The sequence below is a fragment of the Arvicanthis niloticus genome, chromosome 21, assembly GCF_011762505.2.
Source record: "Arvicanthis niloticus isolate mArvNil1 chromosome 21, mArvNil1.pat.X, whole genome shotgun sequence".
NCBI lineage: Eukaryota > Metazoa > Chordata > Mammalia > Rodentia > Muridae > Arvicanthis > Arvicanthis niloticus.
In genome coordinates, this window is record NC_047678.1 from 30067235 (window position 1) to 30086286 (window position 19052).

General features: G+C 46.5%; 3 pseudogenes across 2 annotated transcripts; 2 read left to right on the top strand and 1 right to left on the bottom strand.

Annotated features, from left to right (window-relative positions):
• The first annotated feature begins 2581 nt into the window (after positions 1-2581).
• LOC117693834 (coiled-coil domain-containing protein 12 pseudogene) lies at positions 2582-3078 on the top strand (annotated as a pseudogene).
• A 151-nt stretch (positions 3079-3229) lies between these two features.
• LOC117693233 (cathelicidin antimicrobial peptide-like) lies at positions 3230-5602 on the top strand (annotated as a pseudogene). Its single transcript, XR_013105737.1, has 5 exons — positions 3230-3277; positions 3759-3950; positions 4462-4569; positions 4711-4782; positions 5396-5602. The product of XR_013105737.1 is annotated as a cathelicidin antimicrobial peptide-like (transcript).
• Positions 5603-8530: 2928 nt separating this feature from the next.
• LOC143435439 (nucleoside diphosphate kinase 6-like) lies at positions 8531-17750 on the bottom strand (annotated as a pseudogene). Its single transcript, XR_013105756.1, has 7 exons — positions 17612-17750; positions 17206-17305; positions 14840-14950; positions 11644-11746; positions 9859-9898; positions 9315-9475; positions 8531-8983 (listed from the first exon to the last, which is right to left on the bottom strand). The product of XR_013105756.1 is annotated as a nucleoside diphosphate kinase 6-like (transcript).
• Between the last annotated feature and the right edge of the window lie 1302 nt (positions 17751-19052).

The window sequence follows — 19052 nt, forward strand, 5'->3', positions numbered from 1 at the left end:
ACAACCCAAAAATAGACACACTGCCATGAGAGCACAACTACCACGGTGGCCATTTCTGACCTTTTCTCTCTAGTTTTCATTGTTAACACACAAAAAGACTAACAAAAAAACCCGTCTCAATTGCCAGTGCCAGCCAAGAGGGATTCCACATCCTCTCCGGCACCTAGATGCAAACCTGTGCCAGCCTAGAGGGATTCCACGTCCTCCCCGGCACCTAGATGAACCCCCAAACGTCTCTGGGGGTGCAGCAGCTAGTGACTCTCCAGCACGTCTGCTAATCACTCATTTGTCTCCTCTCGAAACAAAAATGGTTTACTGCCCCTCACGAGACAGAAACAGCTGCTAGTCCAAACCGAAGTGCACTTTTCAGAAACCAAATAATTCAGACAGACGGGCACAAACAACTTAGAAACCAAATAACTTAAACAAACCTAGACAAAACAGCACACGATTTAGGCAACCCTAGCACACGAGAAATCAGACGATTTAGGCAAACCCGCACATGAAAAACCAGAAATCAGTACATGAAAAACCAGGCAATTTATACAAAAGGTCACACAACAACCAGACAGAAAAAAACCGCGGTGTCCCTTTACCTCCCAGCGTGGTTCTTGGATTAAGGTGGTCGCATATCCCGGACGAGCCCCCAAATGAAGACCCCCATACTCGGGAGACCCTTCCTCAAGCCTCCGGAATCGCGACCACCCAAAGATCACAAGAAACCATACCTGGATGCAATCAGCAGAGGTTTATTAGGGAAAGAGCTGGCAGCCAGCGGTCTGACCAGGTACTCGCGCTGGAGTCAAGGTCCGACCCCCTCGGCCAGTCCTTGGAGGGTTTTAAAGGGAAAAACCACAAACCAGGGGAGTGGGATGGGGTTGTTAAAGATACAAAACATGAAAACAGTGGAACAATTCAGAGGTATTCACTCTAAATGATTAGTGTCATGTGGAAATCGCCCTGCATTCTTCTCAAAAATGTGGTTTTTACCATGCCATTGTGCCCTATCCGGCCATTTCAGATTGCTATCTTTACTTTTTCCGGCTATAGGGCTAGGGCCCCACCTAGGTGGTAGCATCTTTATCTGTAATCAGGAATGCCTTCCTGCCTTGGGCGAGGCTTGAGGAATGTAATCCAGCAAGTGTCCTTCACCTGGAATGTGAAGGCCTGAAATCTTATTTTCAGTTCTGTAAGGCAAAAAATCTACACATATTTCATAAAATGGCCTTTATAATTTTTCACTCTACAGGTCTCCCTCTATTGAGCCCACCCTAGGTATCCCTGACTGTCCTGGAAGTCGCTATGTAGACCAGGCTGGACTCGAACTCAGAGATCCATCCACCTGCCTCTGTCTCCCAAGTGTTGGGATTAAAGGCGGTCACCACCATTGCCCTGTGCTGGTCAAACTCTTTCTATACTGTGGTGCTTATTTGGCCCTGGTTGCTGTTTGCAGGATCCTAGGCAGGGAAGGCAGCCTGACTCTGATTATGTTGCAGCTCCAGAAAGGGATGAGTGATCATTCTTGAGTTCATAGGAAAAGGCCATGCAGCCAGGTCTCCAACTCAGCAGGTCTGGAGTCCAGCCAGAGAGTGGAGAGCGAGGCTTAAGAGCAACCACTCATCAGGAGAGTTCCAGGTGCCACTGGCTGCTGCTGTCTGTAGAGCAGGGAGAGGCTGACCCCAGAGTGAGATGGGTTTGAGAGTGGCCAAGGCAGGTTTCTGAGTGTTTGTCTGGTAGTGGGGCTTTAAGAAGAGGTTATCTTATGTAACCACACTGAACCCAACCCCCTAATTTTCATGATGCCTCAGCCTCTGAAGTGCTGGAATTACAAACGTGCACCACCTCACCAGGCTCAGGGAAAGTTTCTCAAGGCATTTGCTCTTGAAGAATTGGCACAAGTGCATAAGGATGGCTAAGTATTCCAAGAAGGCAATCAGGAGAGGAGTGTGGAGGTGAGGCAAAACCAGAGCAATCCACTCCCTGTATTCTCTTCCTCTATGGTCTGATTCCACTTGCTTTTCTAGGAATTTGGTTCAACTTAAAAATTAACTGCCCCAGGACACATCCTGTGAGGAGCACATTCCTTAGTCCAAGGACACCTGCTGGATTACCCTGCTGGATTAACATTCAGAGGAAGCAGGAATTAACATTCTCAGACCACACCTGCAGGTGGAGAAGGCCCTAGGCAGGTAGACACATTCCTCAGGAGGAACCAATCCTTGCCATTTACAGACAAGGGTGGTCCTTGCCACCTCATTCCCCAAAGACCAATCAGTTTAAAAGTCACATTGTTCCACCAATCATATAGTGCCTAGTCACTGTTTCTCTAGTCCACCCCTTAAACAGTATAAAAACTGCTCTTACCTTCAACTTGAGGTTCTTCTTGGTGCTTCTGGCCTGTATGCAGAGAACTCCAGTGCACTGGGTTATTATTATCATCCAACCTCAGGTTATTGCAGCGAATCCCATCCGTGAGAGTTTCTGGGGGAGCGTGTCCCCTGGTTTTAGATCTTTAAGTCCAACACTTTCTCACTGAGTCTGTGTGAGGCCAGAGCAGAAAAGGAGGGAGGCCTCTGAAAAGATGGCAGCTGCTCCTGCTAGTGTGTGCCAACTTGAAGAAGAGGCGCTGGTGTGGAAACAATGGCTGAAGGCCCTCCGGGAGAAAGCTGGGTGCAAGGACAGGGGAGATGGGAAGCCACAGCACAAGAGGCTCAGAGAAGAGGAAGAGGAGCACAGGGAACCCAGGTTTCAGAACTATGTCCCAGAAAATAGAGACCTGAAGAGGTGACAGGTCCCCCAGGCCAAACCAGTTGCATTGGAGGAGAAGGTGAAGAAGCAGCTGGAGGCTGCCAAGCCAGAGCCTGTCATTGAGGAAGTGGACCTGGCCAACCTAGCACCTCAGAAACTGGATTGGGATCTCAAGAGAGATGTGCCCAACAAGCTGGAGAAGCTGGAGAAGCTGACCCAGAGAGCCATCTCAGAGCTGATCCACGAAAGGCTGAAAGGCCATTAGGACAGCCTGGCCTCTACAATGCACGCCACCATCCAACAAGAGGCCTGTGACTCCGACTGAGATGCTTTCCGTGTTTCATCTCTTCAGCACACACACATCATATGGGAAGGCAGTCTCAGACAGGGATGGGGTTAGGCTGACCAGCACTTCTGGGTCTTGAGAACTGAGCCAGCCCACTGAGTCTCAGCTTCTCTTTGTTGTGGCAGTTCATCTCCCATGGTTTTCCACTACCCCGAGTGGGTCAAAGCTGCGATCTGTACTTATGTATGTAAACAGAGCTTTGTAAGTTCTGGAAATAAAGCTGCATTTAGTAGAGGCGTGTCGCTTTCAGTTTTTTTTTTGTTGTTGTTGTTGCTTGGGGGTTGGACTTGGGATGCAGAAGTTTTACTTACTATTCTTACTCCTGGGTAGGACCTCTGTTGTGGCTTTCTGTTTCTGCATTATTGGACCAGGATCCCATTCAACTTTGGGGAGCAACAGGAGAGAGGGAAGAAATGGAAAAAAGCAAGTAATGGAGGGGTGTGTGAAGGGAAGAATGTGAGTGGTTGAGGCAAGGGATAATAAAATGAAGACTCACAGAATTCTGGAGCAGAACTGGCACTCACCCTGGCAGGTTTCTTGGTGACTGCCACATATAGGCTCATTGACCTTGAAGTAGGGGAGTATCCATCACATCTGGACATCTCAGGATGAGAATAAATGAAGCTCTCGTGGCCTGGAGGAGGCAGTCTTGCGAACCGTGCAGTCCCATAGGGACGTCCCTTCCCTGTGGTGTTTGCTATCACTGCTGTTGCTACTGGGCCTGGGGTTGCCTCTAGCCATCTCCCAGACTCTCAGCTACAGGGAGGCTGTGCTCCGTGCTGTGGATGCCTTCAACCAGCAGTCCTTGGACACCAATCTCTACTGTCTCTTAGACCTGGATTCTGAGCCCCAAGGGGTGAGGCAGAGGAAGAGCCAAGTTCTAATCCAAGGCACCTCCTTTCAGTGTAGTCTCTCCTTTCCCCAGGAGACTCCATAAATCTGTGTCTCCTTTCAGATTGCCAGCTTTTGGCCTTGGAATACCTGCTGTGGCACAAGATGCCTGGGACTTCCATTGCAGGGACTGGGGTGGAATCTTGACCCTGGGAATTAGCCTTTTGTTTTTTCTTTAAGTTTTTCCATATCCAAAGAGGGACACTACCTTAAAGTCCCTAAGGTTGTGCCTGATCCTCGAGTCCCTCTCTCTTTGCAGAAGGGGAGCTGCCTGAGAGCTGATCTCATTCACTGGGAGGGGGGTGAGGGAGAAGGGGGCTCATTTTTTCTTCCCTCTGTACCTCAGCACTAGCTCCTGTCTCAGCACCCAGCATGTAGTGCTGGAGGGTCACCCTGTCGGTGCATGTCAGGAGACTGATCCTTCAAGTTTTGAGAATGGGCCTGAGACTAGTCTCCCTCCTTTCTTCCCTGACCAGGATGAGGACCCAGATACTCCCAAGTATGTGAGGTTCCGAGTGAAGAAGACTGTGTGTGCCAAGGCAATGCAGCAGATACCTGAGCAATGTGCCTTCAAGGAACAGGGGGTAAGGCAGAGGGGCTGGGGGTGGGAGTCCCTCTTGAGGAACTAGTCAAGGAGTCCCAAGGGAATATTTCCATCCAGTGGACTAGGGTTTAGGGGTTATGGCAAATGAATTCCAGTTTGACCATGGTTTTTCTCTTCTAAGGTGGTGAAGCAGTATATGGGGACAGTCACCCTGAACCCGGCCTCAGATTCTTTTGACATCATCTGTAATGGGGTGAGTGGGATGCAGGGGATGGTGAGGGGATGGAACATGGGTTATCCTGCAGACCAGTTAGTCCCTATTCCTACCCAGAGCAGAAGAGAGCTCCCCTCCATCCCCTTGGCTCCTGCCTTGAGCCTGAACTTCAAGACTGTCATTCCCTGGAGTAGTGATTCAGTTTGGCTCTTCCTTGGGAGGCAGAGGCAAGAGGATCCCGATGGGTTCTAGGCCAGCCTTACCTACATAATGAGTTCCAGGCCAGACATGGCTACATAGGAACTTGTTCCGGATGCAGATTCTTAGATCTCACTAAGACTGACAGGACTCGAGGGTGAGGACTTTTTCACCTGGGATTTAATACACTCTACTGGATATTCTGAGTCCTGCTAAATTGAAGTTCAGAGCATTCTCTTAGGGTACACTTTCTCAGACCCTTGGGAGCCCCTTGCTATTCCTAGGCTCCGGGTTCTCATCTTTTATTGGGGTTAAGGATCCAACTGCATGTCCCAAAGGCTGAATAGGGTCCAGAGGTTCTTGGAGTATCCCAGAAGTATGGTCTAGGTGGGGAAGAATCTTGGGTGGCCCTGGAACCAGCCCCACAAGGAACCCATTTCTTCCTGGTACACAGCCTGGTATACAGCCCTTTCGGTTCAAGAAAGTTTCATGGCTGGCTGGACTCCTCTGGAAAGGTGGGGAGAAGATTGGTGAAAAGCTTAAGAAAATTGGCCAGAAAATTAAGGATTTTTTTTTTTCAGAAACTTGCACCTGAGACAGAGCAGTAGTCCTGCCTTGGCCTGTTTCTGGATCCCTAAAATAATAAACTTGGTAAAAGAAACTTCTCTCAGTGGCTTTTGTATTCATTGTCTTTACCTGTGGAGGCTTTCTGAGCACATGTGTGTGCTATAATTTTATGTTCTCTATGTGTGTGTGTGAGAAAGAGGAAGGTAACTGTCCATTCAGGAGGTGTATATAAGTCAGCAGGGCAAGAGGTCCACTTTCAAAAGGTTTATAGCCAGGCAGTGGAGTATTCATGTTTAATTCTAGCACTTGGAGGGGCGGGGCAAAGGCAGGTGGATCTCTGAGTTTGAGACCAGCCTGGTCTACAGAGCAAGTTGCAAGATAGCCAAGGGCACACAGAAAAGCCCTGTCTTGAACCCTCCCCTCTCCCTCCAAAAAAAGATTCATTAGCTGGGTAGTGATGGTATATAGCACTTGCAAGTGAGAAGCAGTTGGATCTTTGGGTTCAAGGCCAGCTTGGTCTATAGAGTTAGCTCTAGAACAGCCAGAGCCAACCAGAGAAACTGTCTTTTTATTTATTTATTTATTCATTATTTTGTTTATTTGTTTTTTTGTTTGTCGAGACAGGGTTTCTCTGTATAGCCTGTGCTGTCCTGGAACTCACTCTGTAGACCAGGCTGGCCTTGAACTCAGAAATCCACCTGCCTCTGCCTCCCAAGTGCTGGGATTAAAGTCGTGCACCACCACTGCCTAGAAGGCTAGAAGAGATGTCAGATCTCCTGGAACAAGAGTTACAGGTAGTTGTGAACTGCCAGATGTAGATGCTGGGAACTAAACCCAGGGTCTTCTGCAAGAATAATAAGTGCTCTTAACCACGGATCCGTCTCTCCAGCCCCTAAACATTCATTTATTGCTTACCTACATTTGACCTAATATATGACTGTCAGGTAAAATATTTTTAGGAATGGTGGTGGTGGTGCACATCTTTAGTCCCAGTACTGGAGAGGCAGAGGTAGGCAGATCTCTGAGTTCTTATGGTTTTCAAGTCCCCTTGGCCACTGTAAGACCTGAGTGGTCTCAGGGGTTTCTTTAGGTCTGTGGCTCTAACCATAGCCTCCACACTTCCCTGGGTCTGAAACTTGGTATCCAGAAGGCTCGTAGAACCCACAGGTGACCAACATTTTGACTCCATCTGGTCACCTTGGGGCAAGTGTCTAGCTCCACCTGTGGTCCTGTTGGCATTCAGCCAAGACTCTTCATATTGACTCTTCATAGTCAATACCAGGAACCACCAGTTCCTAGAGCTGAACTTCATGCAGACATTCCTCTAGGAAGAGTCACAGAAAACAATGTCCTAGTGAGCTCAGAAAAAGAGGAAGTCAAGACAACCACACCCCAACAGAAAAACTCAACACAAAAGACACAACACAAACCATCACCAATGGCCTGGTACCAACCAAACCACTCCCTATAAGGGAGTTGGGACTTACAGCTTGGTTCTTGACTAAGGGTCTTATCCTCAGAGTGTCTGTCAGAAGCTCTTTCATTGGACACAACTTTGAATCCAATAGTTTTGATGTGTTCCTTGTATCTGGCTGTGTCTATCTGGAACTGCATGTGCCTCCTTTGAGTTGGCCTGATTCCATTTGCATTCTAACCTGCTTTCTTCCTCTGTTTCAGTGTAAATTCATCATTTGAATTTGCTTCTAACTGGACAACCTGATGTGGTCTTATTTTTATGTTGTTTCATCTGGTGGTGGTGTTATTGTTATGCTCATATATTTATTCTGAGGAATATTTTTAAATTGCTTTTTTTAAATCTCAAGTTTTAAGTTACATGTATTTATTTACTTGGGGTTATGCATAACTAATTACGTCTGCAATGACTACTTCCAAATAGACTCACATTCTGAAATATTTGGAATTAGGAATTCAGCTTATAAGCTGGGGTAGGGAGTACAATTTAGGCGACAAGTGTTCTAAAGTTACATCTTTGGGATACTGACCTGTGACAGCATGTATCAACTAGGAATTTGGGCTTGCAACTGTACATGTGTGTTGAAATGGGATGGCCTAGAACAGTGGTTTGACGTTCTATCTAGATCTTAGCTTGAGCAGTGTGCTCAGATCTCATACCTGGGTGTACTGCTTGGTAGATACCTCTAGTTGTGGATGTGCACCTCAGATGTGGACCTCAGGCCTTAGAGCTGAATGTCACTGCAGAGCCTCTATTCCGTGTGTTCAATACTAGCCAGTCCTCTCCCTTGGACACAGCCCTGTGCTGAGGAACATACAGAAACCCACTTATCTTTACCTTCCGAGTGCTGGCATTAAAGGCATGTGCCACCACATCCCAGAATCTTTATCCTCTAACTCAGGCATAAGCAAAAGCTTCCTGAACTGTAATATGGGCCAGCCCTCTGGGCACCTGAAACAAGTTGTGTTGAGCAGCTCAGGATGACCAACCATAATCAATTCACCTGATGAATATAGCTGTGCAAATGACCCTGGCTGAAAGTAACAGAAGCAGTCAGCTGACAGATAACCAGGGATGTTCTTCGGCATTTTAGACCGATGACGTTTGCTGTAATGTTGCAAAGAATTAACTGTCGTGTTGATATAGTGGAGGTATAACTGCCATTAGTACCTCTATGGAAATCAGAAATCCTGTCTTATTACCCAGCCTCATTAAAACACACCTTCACTGGGCAGAGGCACAGAGGCTCCTTGGAGCAAAGAGGTGCTTCTGCCTAGGACACAGCCCTGTGCTGAGGTCCACAGCATGGTTTGAGTCCACACTGAACTTTCCTAGGACACAGCCCTGTGCTGAGGTCCACAGCATGATTTAAGTCCACACTGAACTTGGTGAGTGATTGTGTTTATGTGCTACATAACCAACTCACTGAGAGAGTCTTACAGGAGTCTCTCTTGAGCACAGATCAGAAACCTGGCTTCAGGGTAGATGCAAGGACTCCCATGAAGGACAGAGAGAAAGCCTGTACAGGAATACTGCCAGCCTGGAGCATTCGGTAGCAAAGAGTTTACTAAGGAAGCCAGGTCAGATGCTGGTTACACAGGCACTGCATTTTCCTGACTAGTCAACAGGCTGCTCTTTCTGGAGGAAGGAGGACAGTCCTTTGTAAAAAGAGGCGTCACCATCCTTCCTGAACACCCATGAATACTCCACAGAAGAGGTAGATAGAGGTGGACTGCAGCAGCTGAGCTGTGGGTGGCTAGACCTTCCAGCAGGAGGTGAGGTCCAACAGGGACAGTGCCTTCAGCCCACCTTCTCAGGGACTGATAGGACTTTACTAGGCTGGTTTGGGCCCTCCTGTTTCAGCTGCACAGTGGATGCCTTCCTCTGGACTGTAGTGCACAGGACCACAGCGTAGCTGGGGTTCTTCCTCCTCATACCAGCGCTGTTCACTGAAGTCAGGGAAGAAGGCTGCAATCTCTCTGCTGGCAGAAACCACAGAGTCTATGAGAAGAGGAGAGGCAGAGAAGAACTACTTAGGAGGTTGAGGCAGGAGGACTGCAAGATTGGGACCACGGCTCAGAGAATAAAATAAATAAGAGAAGGGGCCATCACAGGGAATGTAGGGTAAAGATAAGCAAGACTCAGTCACAGTCAGGCTCAGAAATATGAACCACTCAGTCCCGGGATATATAAAGAAAGCTCACAGGCCACATGGCTGACACAGCTACAAAGGGCCAGAAATATGAGACACAGCTCACTGGAGAGAGCACGGACTGTCAGTCTCCCACGTGGCTTCCTCACCTGTGGCTGTGGATGAGAGGTTTAGACTCACCTAAGCCATGGGTGGTATTTCGGGTGTCAGTGAGGCCCAAACTCCCACCAATTGAATCTGGGGCTATATGGCGTGCTCGAAATACTCTGGTGGTTCCCATCAGTGTCCTCCAAAGTTGGATGGCATCTTTGTGGGCAAGGATGTAGGCTCGGATCGGCCCACTGGGAATAAAAAAAGGGATATGATCACTTAGTCTAGAACATGTTTGTGAGCAGGGCAAGAATAAAAGTGAACAGTACATTCTGAGGGTTCCTTTCCCTTCTAGTGAGTACTGATGCTGGTGTAAGAAAGTGACGGGCAGAGGTGACTACTGATGTGCAAGAAGTGATCAACAGGACTGCTAGGCAGCAACAACAGTGCTCCACCCCAGTGCTCCACCCCGGCCACTGGTCCAGCAACTACAGAACAGGTGCCCACCGGGTTGGTGTAGCACAGCCATGTTTTTTTAGGCTTGACAGTGGTAAGTGAAATCGACAGTTCTATTCACAGGGAAGAGGAGGTATCTCACAGCACGTAAAGATAGCAGGACCAAAATTAGAAGTACCTTGTCATGAATTCCACCAACCGCTGATAGAAAAAACGCCCTGCTAAGAGAGAGTACCTTCAATGGAGACCATGGTGCTCAAGAGAAGGTTCTCACTTCTCACTCCCTATAATGTCACACCGATTAGTTTATAGAGAAATAACAAGAAGCTTGGAGTCTGACATTTCTGAGTGTGGAAGCAGACTGCCACTCACAATCTGTATGGTTTTGATCAATTCGTTACCTTCTGTAACTTGTCTTCCCACTTCTGTGCCCTGAGGATATAACATCAACTCCCTATGATTTGGGAAAATTTTTTACTTTTCTTTGTGTGTGTGTGTGATACAGAGAGAGAAACAGAGAAAGAGAGAGTCAGAGGGAGAGTCTCTCTACATAATCCTAGCTGGCATGAAACTCAATATGTACCAAGTTGGCCTTCAACTCACAGAGATCCACCTGCCTCTGCCCCTTGAGTGCTGTATATTTTTTTCTGAAAAAAACAAAAACAAAACAAAAACAAAACAAAAACAAAAACAAAAACAAAAAAACCCCAAAAACCCAAAAACAAAAAAACACCTCCCCCCTCCAAAAAAAAAAAAAAAAAAAAAAACAAAGCAAAACTCTTTTCCTGTGTTGTACGTACCTTTAAACTTTAACTTTGTCATTTAAGAGGCAGAGCTTCTGTGAGTTTAAAGGTAGCCTGTAGCCTGGTCTACAGAGTGAGTTCCAAGGCTACACAGTGAGATACTGCCTCAAAAAAAAAAAAAAAATGTTGGGCAATGATGGCACATGCCTTTAATCCCAACACTTGGCAGGCAGAGGCAGGCGGATTTCTGAGTTCGAGGCCAGCCTGGTCTACAGAGTGAGTTCCAGGACAGCCAGGGCTTTACAGAGAAACCCTGTCTCGAAAAACAAAACAAAACAAAAAACAAAAAACAACAACAAAAAATAAACTGATGAAGGATAAGGTTTACTGAATACACCGCCTGCAAGGAGCAAGGGGCAGTACCAAGAACACCGCCTGCCTTTTCTAAGTCTGAGAAGATTAAGTGAAATGCTAAGCATAAGGGAAACACTTGACACAATAAATGTTCACTCAGTGTTAGATACTGTTATTTCCAAGACATAATATTACGTTTCTGATTGGGACTCTACAGGAAATCTCTTCTAGGAATAGAAAATCCCGATTATAATGAGAAGTCTGTGCGAAACAAACAAGAAGAGTCAGGGAGATGGCTCAGCCAGGAAAAGGCCTGCATTACAGGAATGAGGACCAGAGCTGGAGTCCCAGAACACATACACATGCCAGACATGGGGCACACATTGGCAAACCAGAGTTTGAGGCAGGTAGATGCTTGGGGCTCAGGGACAAGCCAGCCTTATCTACATGTCAAGTCCTAGGCCAGAGATGGGACCCTGGTTGAGGGAAAAAAGTGGATGATGCCTGTGTCTGACATCTACAACTGTCCTCTTGCCTGTACATGTGTACATGTGCACTTCATACACATATATGCACACGTGCACACACACACCACGAACATGCACATACATGTGCACACACACACCACAAACATACACACACATGTGCATACACACCACGAACATGAACACATACGTGCATACACACCACGAACATGCACACACACATATGCACACACCACGAACATGCACACACACATGTGCACACACACACATGCACACACGTGCACACACACGTGCGCACACACACCATGAACATACACACACACACACACACACACACACACACACACACATCTACACCATAATATCGACTACTGGCGTTACCTTCATGCTCTCAGTAAAACTTCCTGCAGTCCTCAGGCTTCCACTGCAGTTCTCTCATTCGTACAATGAGGAACTTGTTGCTCAGAATCTGCTGATGAACAGCCTAGAGAACCAATCATCCCAGAGAGAAAATCAGTCAGGACTCAAGCTGTCCAGAAGGATTAATTAAGTGTCTATTCCACTGAAGAGTTATGTTGAGTACCCTGCCACCCACACTCATGTATTAAGGTCAGCTGGTGGCACTTTTGCAAGGCCCTGTTAAATCTGAGAAGGTGGCCTTCCTGAAGGTGACATCATCAGGAGAGTGCTCTTGAAGGGGACCCTGGGACCTGAGTCTGTACACACTTCATACCCCAGCCAATGCTGCGAGCACTTCTCAACAGTGTTTATCCTCAACACAGGCTCAGAGACACAGGGCCAAGCAGCTCTGGACTAAAACCCAGGAACCTTTAGGTAATGAATCTTCCCTTCGTTTATGTGTGGCCCAGTGGTAGAAAGCTGATTAACAAATAGAGTGGGTCAGAAGAAGAGGGGCAAAGGTCAAGGTCTGAGTTATATTGCTAGAGCATGAACGTAGGGTACTTGGAGACAGGAAGTAATGTCCCTAGGCCCCACCACCCAGAACAGCTTGCTATTCTTTTGAATGGCCCTTCCCCGTTTTCCTCATTCTTTCTACACCATCACATTTGATTAAAACCTCTGCAGCTTAGTCACATGCTCTGATCAGAAAGTTCTGGGTGGTTTCTACTATGGAACAAAGTATGTGTACCTCAGCCCAGCACTTACCTCTTCTCTCTGGTTCTGCCACCCTGGCCAGCCAGCCCTGCATCAATGTCTCCCTTCTTCTCTCCTGGCATTATCAGTTTGTTCATCCTTTGAGGCCTGAGTCCTACCATTCTGGAGTGATGTATACTGTATTTCCTGCTGTTTCCACACTACAGGGAGCCTGCTGAGTTCTTAACCTAAGGATAACTAACCGTCTAGTTCTCGGGAGAAACATTTCCTAATACTAGAATTCACTCATCTCTTGTCACTCTATCTCACGTTGCCTGGACTCTTTTTCTTGTCAATTCCATTCACTCTACCATTTCAGATGGTTGTAGTGCTTTCCATGTACTGACCATCAGCTCAGGTCTTCCACCCTTGTCCTCAGGTCTGAGAGTGTGACAATGTTTGTTATGTAAGGGGATTTTGAAGATACGATTTAGGTTACTAATAAGTTGATTCTTCTTTAGCTAAATCACCTGCTTGGATTAAATAGTCACATAAGGGCCAGCAAGATGGCTCAGTGGCTAAAGGTGCTTGCTGTCAACCCTGATAACCCAAGTTCAGTTCTCAAAATCCACATTGTGGAAGCCAAGAAACAATTTTCCTTAAGCTGTCCTCTGACCTGCACACATACATCATGACACACACACATGGCTGTCATTCTTTCTCTCATACACACATAAAACAAACAGATAAATAAATGTAATAAAAAAATCACACAGCCCTTTGAAAGCAGTTTTCTCTGGCCAGGGTTGAAAGTTAGAGAGGTCTAAAGAATGTGAAGGACTAGCTGCACCACTGCTGTGTCTGACATGTGTGAAGAATGTGGTTATCTCTGGAAGAGCTGGCCCTGCCTGACGGCTGGCAAGTGCAGAGCTTGTGTGAACCACACTCTGTCAGCAGCCCAGCAATCCTGGAGTTGGAAAACCCCTAGACATTTTTTTAATTTTTATATTTTCTGAGACATGGTTTCTCTGTGTAGCCCTGGCTGGCCTGGAACTCATTCTGTAGACCAGGCTGGCCTGGAACTCAGAGATCTGCCTGTTTCTGCCTCCTGAGTGCTGGGACTAAGGAGTTCACCACCATCACCTAGGTAATCCCTATCTTGTCTTTGGGCTCAGGAGACCTTAAGCAGGAGATACCCCAGGAAAACCTACTGGACCTATAAACTATGAAATTGTGAGATAATAAACATGTATGATTTTTAAAATTTATTTTTATTATCTTATGAAGTGTTTTGGCCTTAAGTAGTTCTGTGTAGCATGTATGTGCCTAGTGTCTGAGGAAGCCAGAGGAGGGCATTGGATTCCCTGGAATTGGAGGTACAGATAGTTCTGAGCCAACATATAGGTTCGGGGAATTAAACCCAGGTCCTCTGGAAGAATAGCCAGTGTTCTTAAGTGCTGAACTATCTCTCTAGCCTGAAATGAGTGTTGTTTTAAGCTGTCAAATCTGGAATATAGCAACTTGTAACTGATATGTATGTATAAACATATATACATATGTATTATATAAAACTAATTACTTTAATACATTAGGTAAATAGTTAACTAATTAGTTAATACATTAGTTAAACTAATACATGTGTTAAACTAATATTAACACACACATATACAAAGAGAGAGACTGAGACTAGATTTTTTTTTCTTTTAAATTGGGGCTGGGCATGTTAGAATTCATCTTTAATCCTGGTACTCATGAGTTCTAGGCCAAACTGGTCTACACAGCAAGTTCCAGGCTGGCTGTAGCTACACAATAGCCTTGTTCCAAAACAAAGAAAAGAGAAAAATTGAGCCAAGAAGATGGTTCAGTGGATGAAGGCATTTGCTGTGCAGGCATGAGGACTTAGTGCTCATATAAAATAAATAAAAATAATGCAAAACCTTCTATTTCTTGTCTTTTAGATATGCTGTAACTCTCTAAAAATACAGTCTTCTTAGGGTCAGACCCCACAGCCCTTGGCTTTTTTTCTTTTCTTATCTTTTTCTGAGATGGGGTTTCTTTGTATAGCTCTGGATATCCTAGAACTTGCTCTGTGGACCAGGTCTGCCTCTGCCTCTTGGGTGCTGGGAAGACTAAAGGCATGCACCATTGCACTCAGTTTGCTTTTCTTCTTAACTGTTCTTGTGGTTGCTGCATCTGTGTGTGTGTGTGTGTGTGTGTGTGTGTGTGTGTGTGTGTGTGTGTGTGTGTGCGCACGCGCACACGCACATGCACACGCAGGTCAGATGACAACTTACAAGAATTGGTTCTCCCCTTTCACTATCTGGGATCCAGGGTCAGACTCAGGCCTTTATATGCTGGGCAGACAAGCTGATCCCTCTAGGTTTTCAACCTCAGCATCTAACACATGACTCAAGTGTTTGTTGCCACAGGTGGTCCTGTGTCACCTGAAACAGTGCAATGGAGGCTTCAGGTCCATTCTTACCTCCAGGATCAGTGGGTGGGCAACTGCATCAGGCTTGATCAGGGCTAGTGTGAGTTGGAGAGCCTGAGGACTTCGCAAGATGGCGCTCATCTCAGCCCTGGCATCGGAGAGCTGGATTAAGGACCACACAGCATTGAGCTCTCAGTACCTTCTACCCTGGAACCATGTAGCCTTGCAAGCTCAGCAGGGCTTCCACCCGACACTCACAGAGCTACACTCTGTTATATTTTGGAGCTGTAGGATACTCATTCACTTGGCTATTTGTATTCATGAGATGGTAGAGGGGACACTCAGGTTACCCTGGGAGATATACATTCGGTTCACACAAGTATAAGGGCACCAGGGAGCTCTCCGTTGAAGAGAAATTAAGTTGAGACACTGCCACCTGACTTTGTCAATACTTTTCTATCTTCTACACTTTTTTTGTGTGTTTTAAATAAGGTTTATGATGTCTACTCTTCAATAGCCTAGCCATAAGACTACAATGACTGTCTCCTGTTTTTTTTTTTTTTTTTTTTTTTTTTGAGACAAGGTTTTTTCCCCTATATAACCCTAGCTGTCCTGGAACTCACTCTGTAGACCAGGCTGGCCTCGAACTCAGAAATCCACCTGCCTCTGCCTCTCCTGAGCACTAGGATTAAAGGCGCCTGCCATCGCTGCTGAGCTTGACTGCCTCTGCTTGTAAGGCCCTACTCTCTAGCTGCCTTCTATCCACTGTAGAATTGGAAGGATAATAAAAATGCCTCATGGCCACACAGCATCTCTTATCTAACACTTTATGTCATTCGTATGTATTTATCATTTGTATTTGTTATGTATGTGTCTATGTATTTGTTAACAAATAGAGAGAAGGTGTACAGGGCCACACACTGGGCACAATAGTCTCATTGTTTTTAGCCTGAATACAGCTTAGGAGTCATGGCAGTAGTACCAGGGTAAGACCAAACAAAGAAACTATGCTAAAGCTTCTTCTGCTCACATACTCTTTACAGCGTACTACTGGATGTTCTATCCTAACTATGTAGCCACGCCCAACCTAACCAGTACAGGAACAGCATACCCCACTTGACCTAATAATATTCTACATGATCACATGGCACTGTGGCCAACTGCCCAAGGGGATGTCCTTGAGACCTCCAGTTCCTCAGCTCCACACTATTACCAAGTTCTAAGACTCTCACCCATACAAATCTGTAAGGACAAAAAGTCCACACAAGTCTTCTCCTTATAACTACCATTACTCTTGCGGACTTTTTGGCACCCTCCTCATTGGTTCCTAGGCTTTTACTCTTGTCACTCTAACTCTGTTCTCAAGTACATTACAACTACTGGAATAAAAGCTAAGCATATATTCCCCTCCTTAACCTTCTATAGCATTCTCTGATTTTTGAGCTCATTTGGGTACTTCTGTCCCTGGGAACTTCTCTGGGGAGTCATGTGGAGCACCTTCTCTCTTTTGCTCATAGGCTTTTTCAGTTCTAGGCCTTTCTTGTCTGACGATCTGTGTGTAAGGAGGTGTAGCCGCCCACGGCCACAAGTCAACTGGATTCACCTGAAAGGGGGGCTGGGAATGAACGGGGAAGGAGGGCGAGAAGAGATGAGGCCAAGACAATGTTCTCTGATCAAGGCCCAAAGCTTTAATGTTCAGCTCTCAATTTAAAGGGGAAGACCCAACCCACAACCCCTCCTGGTTTCAGATGGGTGGGATAATCCATAGTCAGTTCCAGGTCACGGCCGGAGATGTCTCAAGGCAAGCCCAGGGGCAGTTCTGCTGTGTTCCGGGCAGCCAAGGTGGGTAACTCCACTTGACCTTGCTTGTGGCAACCAAGGTCTCTCAGTCCTGCTCATGGAGGGGAGAGTACAAGGAGGTGTTCGTAACCTTTTGTGTTCCACTCCCTGCTTATCCCCTACTTGCCCATTTGAGCTCAGCTCACTTCTGCAGTCAGGCTTTCTTCTTCTTCTTCTTCTTCTTCTTCTTCTTCTTCTTCTTCTTCTTCTTCTTCTTCTTCTTCTTCTTCTTCTTCTTCTTCTTCTTCCTCCTCCTCCTCCTCCTCCTCCTCCTCCTCCTCCTCCTCCTCCTCTTCCTCTTCTTCTTCTGGTTTCTGAGACAGTGTTTCACTGTGTAGCCCTGGCTGTCCTGGAACTCACTCTGTAGACCAGGCTGGCCTCTAATTCAGAAATCCGCCTGCCACTGCCTCCCAAATGCTGGGATTAAAGGCGTGCACCACCACTGCCCGGCACAGTCAGGCTTTCTTAGTGATTCCTTTGATTCCATATTCCTCATTAAAGGAAAGCTTCATGAAAGCTCATGTCCGTTTAGCTCACCATCTTCACCTTAGTCCCTATGCAGGGTGCCTAGTATGTACCTGGCTTTCCACAGTATTTATCTGGGTGAATCAGTGCAGGAACCTGATCCAGCCATTCCAAGGCCAGGGTGCTAAGGGGTCTCCTGGGAGGACAGGCGACCTGTAGAGAGGGTGTGGTTCCAGTTAGGTTAGGGCTGTTTTAGTTATTGGTTTACAAGAAAATGCTGTCAAGTAAAGAAACTGGCTTGACTTAAAGGTCACCCTATCAGACATTTACACATTTTACAAGCTGCCCGGCCAACTGAGGAAGCCACATTTTTAGTGCCCATGATGGTCACGTGGTTGCTGGCTCCTCAACTCCACTGCTGCCTCACTTCTGCAGCCATGCCTCCTACTCCCCCCGCCCCCAGTTTTGGCGCCCAACCCTCCTATTGCCCCCACATTCTAGGACACAACCGTACACAACCTGGGTTTCCCTACTACGGGCCAAAGTCCACCCCAGACTCAGCTACTCCGGCTCCAATGGGGGCCCTGGTTCTGGGTTCACGTGGTACTCCCGCCAATCTTCCTGTCCACCAGGCACTGAGTTAGATAGTCCGCGGGCCCTTTGGGGTCCTTCAGGCACACATCCGAGCAGCCTTACCAGTGCCACAGTCTAGTTCCGCACTCTTGTTGTGTTAGAGGGCTCAGTTGCAGCGCCTAGAGCTTGTTAACACAAGGTATCTTCCTCAGGAAAGTCTATTCCTTTATTTTTTTTTAAAGACTTAAGGTTTTTAAAAAAAATATTACATGTAAGCGTATTCTGCTTGCACGTATGTGTCTCACGTGCAATCCTTGTGCCTATGGAGCCAGGAGCGGGTGCTGGATCCTCTGGAACTAAAGATGGCTGTGAGCCTAGACCTGGGTGTTGGGAATATAACCCAGGTTCTCAGGAGGAGCAGTCAGTGCCGTGCCCTTAACCACTGAGCCATCTCTTTAGTGTGAAAATCTATCTATTTATGATGTTTTGCCTGTTTGTGTATGTCTGTGTGCACCATGTGTGTGCCTGGTGCCAGTAGAGGCCAGAAGGGGCTGTCAGCTGGAACTGAAGTTGCAGATTGTTTTTTGAGCCACCGTGTGGGTTCTGGTATCGAACTCAACTCCTCTGCAAGATCAGTGAGTGCTCTTAAACAGCGAACTATCTCTCCAATCTGAAAGTTCATTTTTTTTTTTGTCTGTCTGTCTGTCTTGTTGGTAAAAGCACGAGTCCATTTCTGCTTTCACAGGATGAGAATAGCTTCTAGTCAGGCACCTTGTTTTAATCTTACTTCCCAGGCAGGCCAAGCCCAATTTTACTTTATATCATACCTCTGGAGTATAAGAGACCTCCCATGAGCTTAGTCTTTCTTCTGCCTTCATGGTATCTGCACGCACATACAACACACACAGTGGAAGACTAGTTGCATAGTTCACATTTGTTTCAACCATTCTCAACAATAAGCCAGCATAATCAAAGGACAGATTAGGTAAGGAGGATGCAGGGCTTTATTTGGAACTGGTGTTAAGAAACCAGGCAGTAGTGTCACACACTGTTAATCCCAGCACTCTAGAGGCAGAGGCAGGTGGTGGATCTCTGAGTTTGAGGCCAGCTTGGTCTACAGTGAATTCCAGGACAGCCAGAGTTGCACATTGAGACCCTATCTAAACAACCCCTCCCTTGCGAAAAAAACAAACAATCAAACAAACAAAACGACAAAAAGGAGTGGCTGGTAGGTAGAGATCAAATAGGTCTATCGATAATCTAAGGAGCTACTGCAAACAGTAGCTTAATGTGGCAACCAAATATGCCTGCCTTCTAATTCTGTTACTTCAACACTATATTAGGGTTCTCTAGAGTCACAGAACTTATGGATAGTCTCTGTATATAG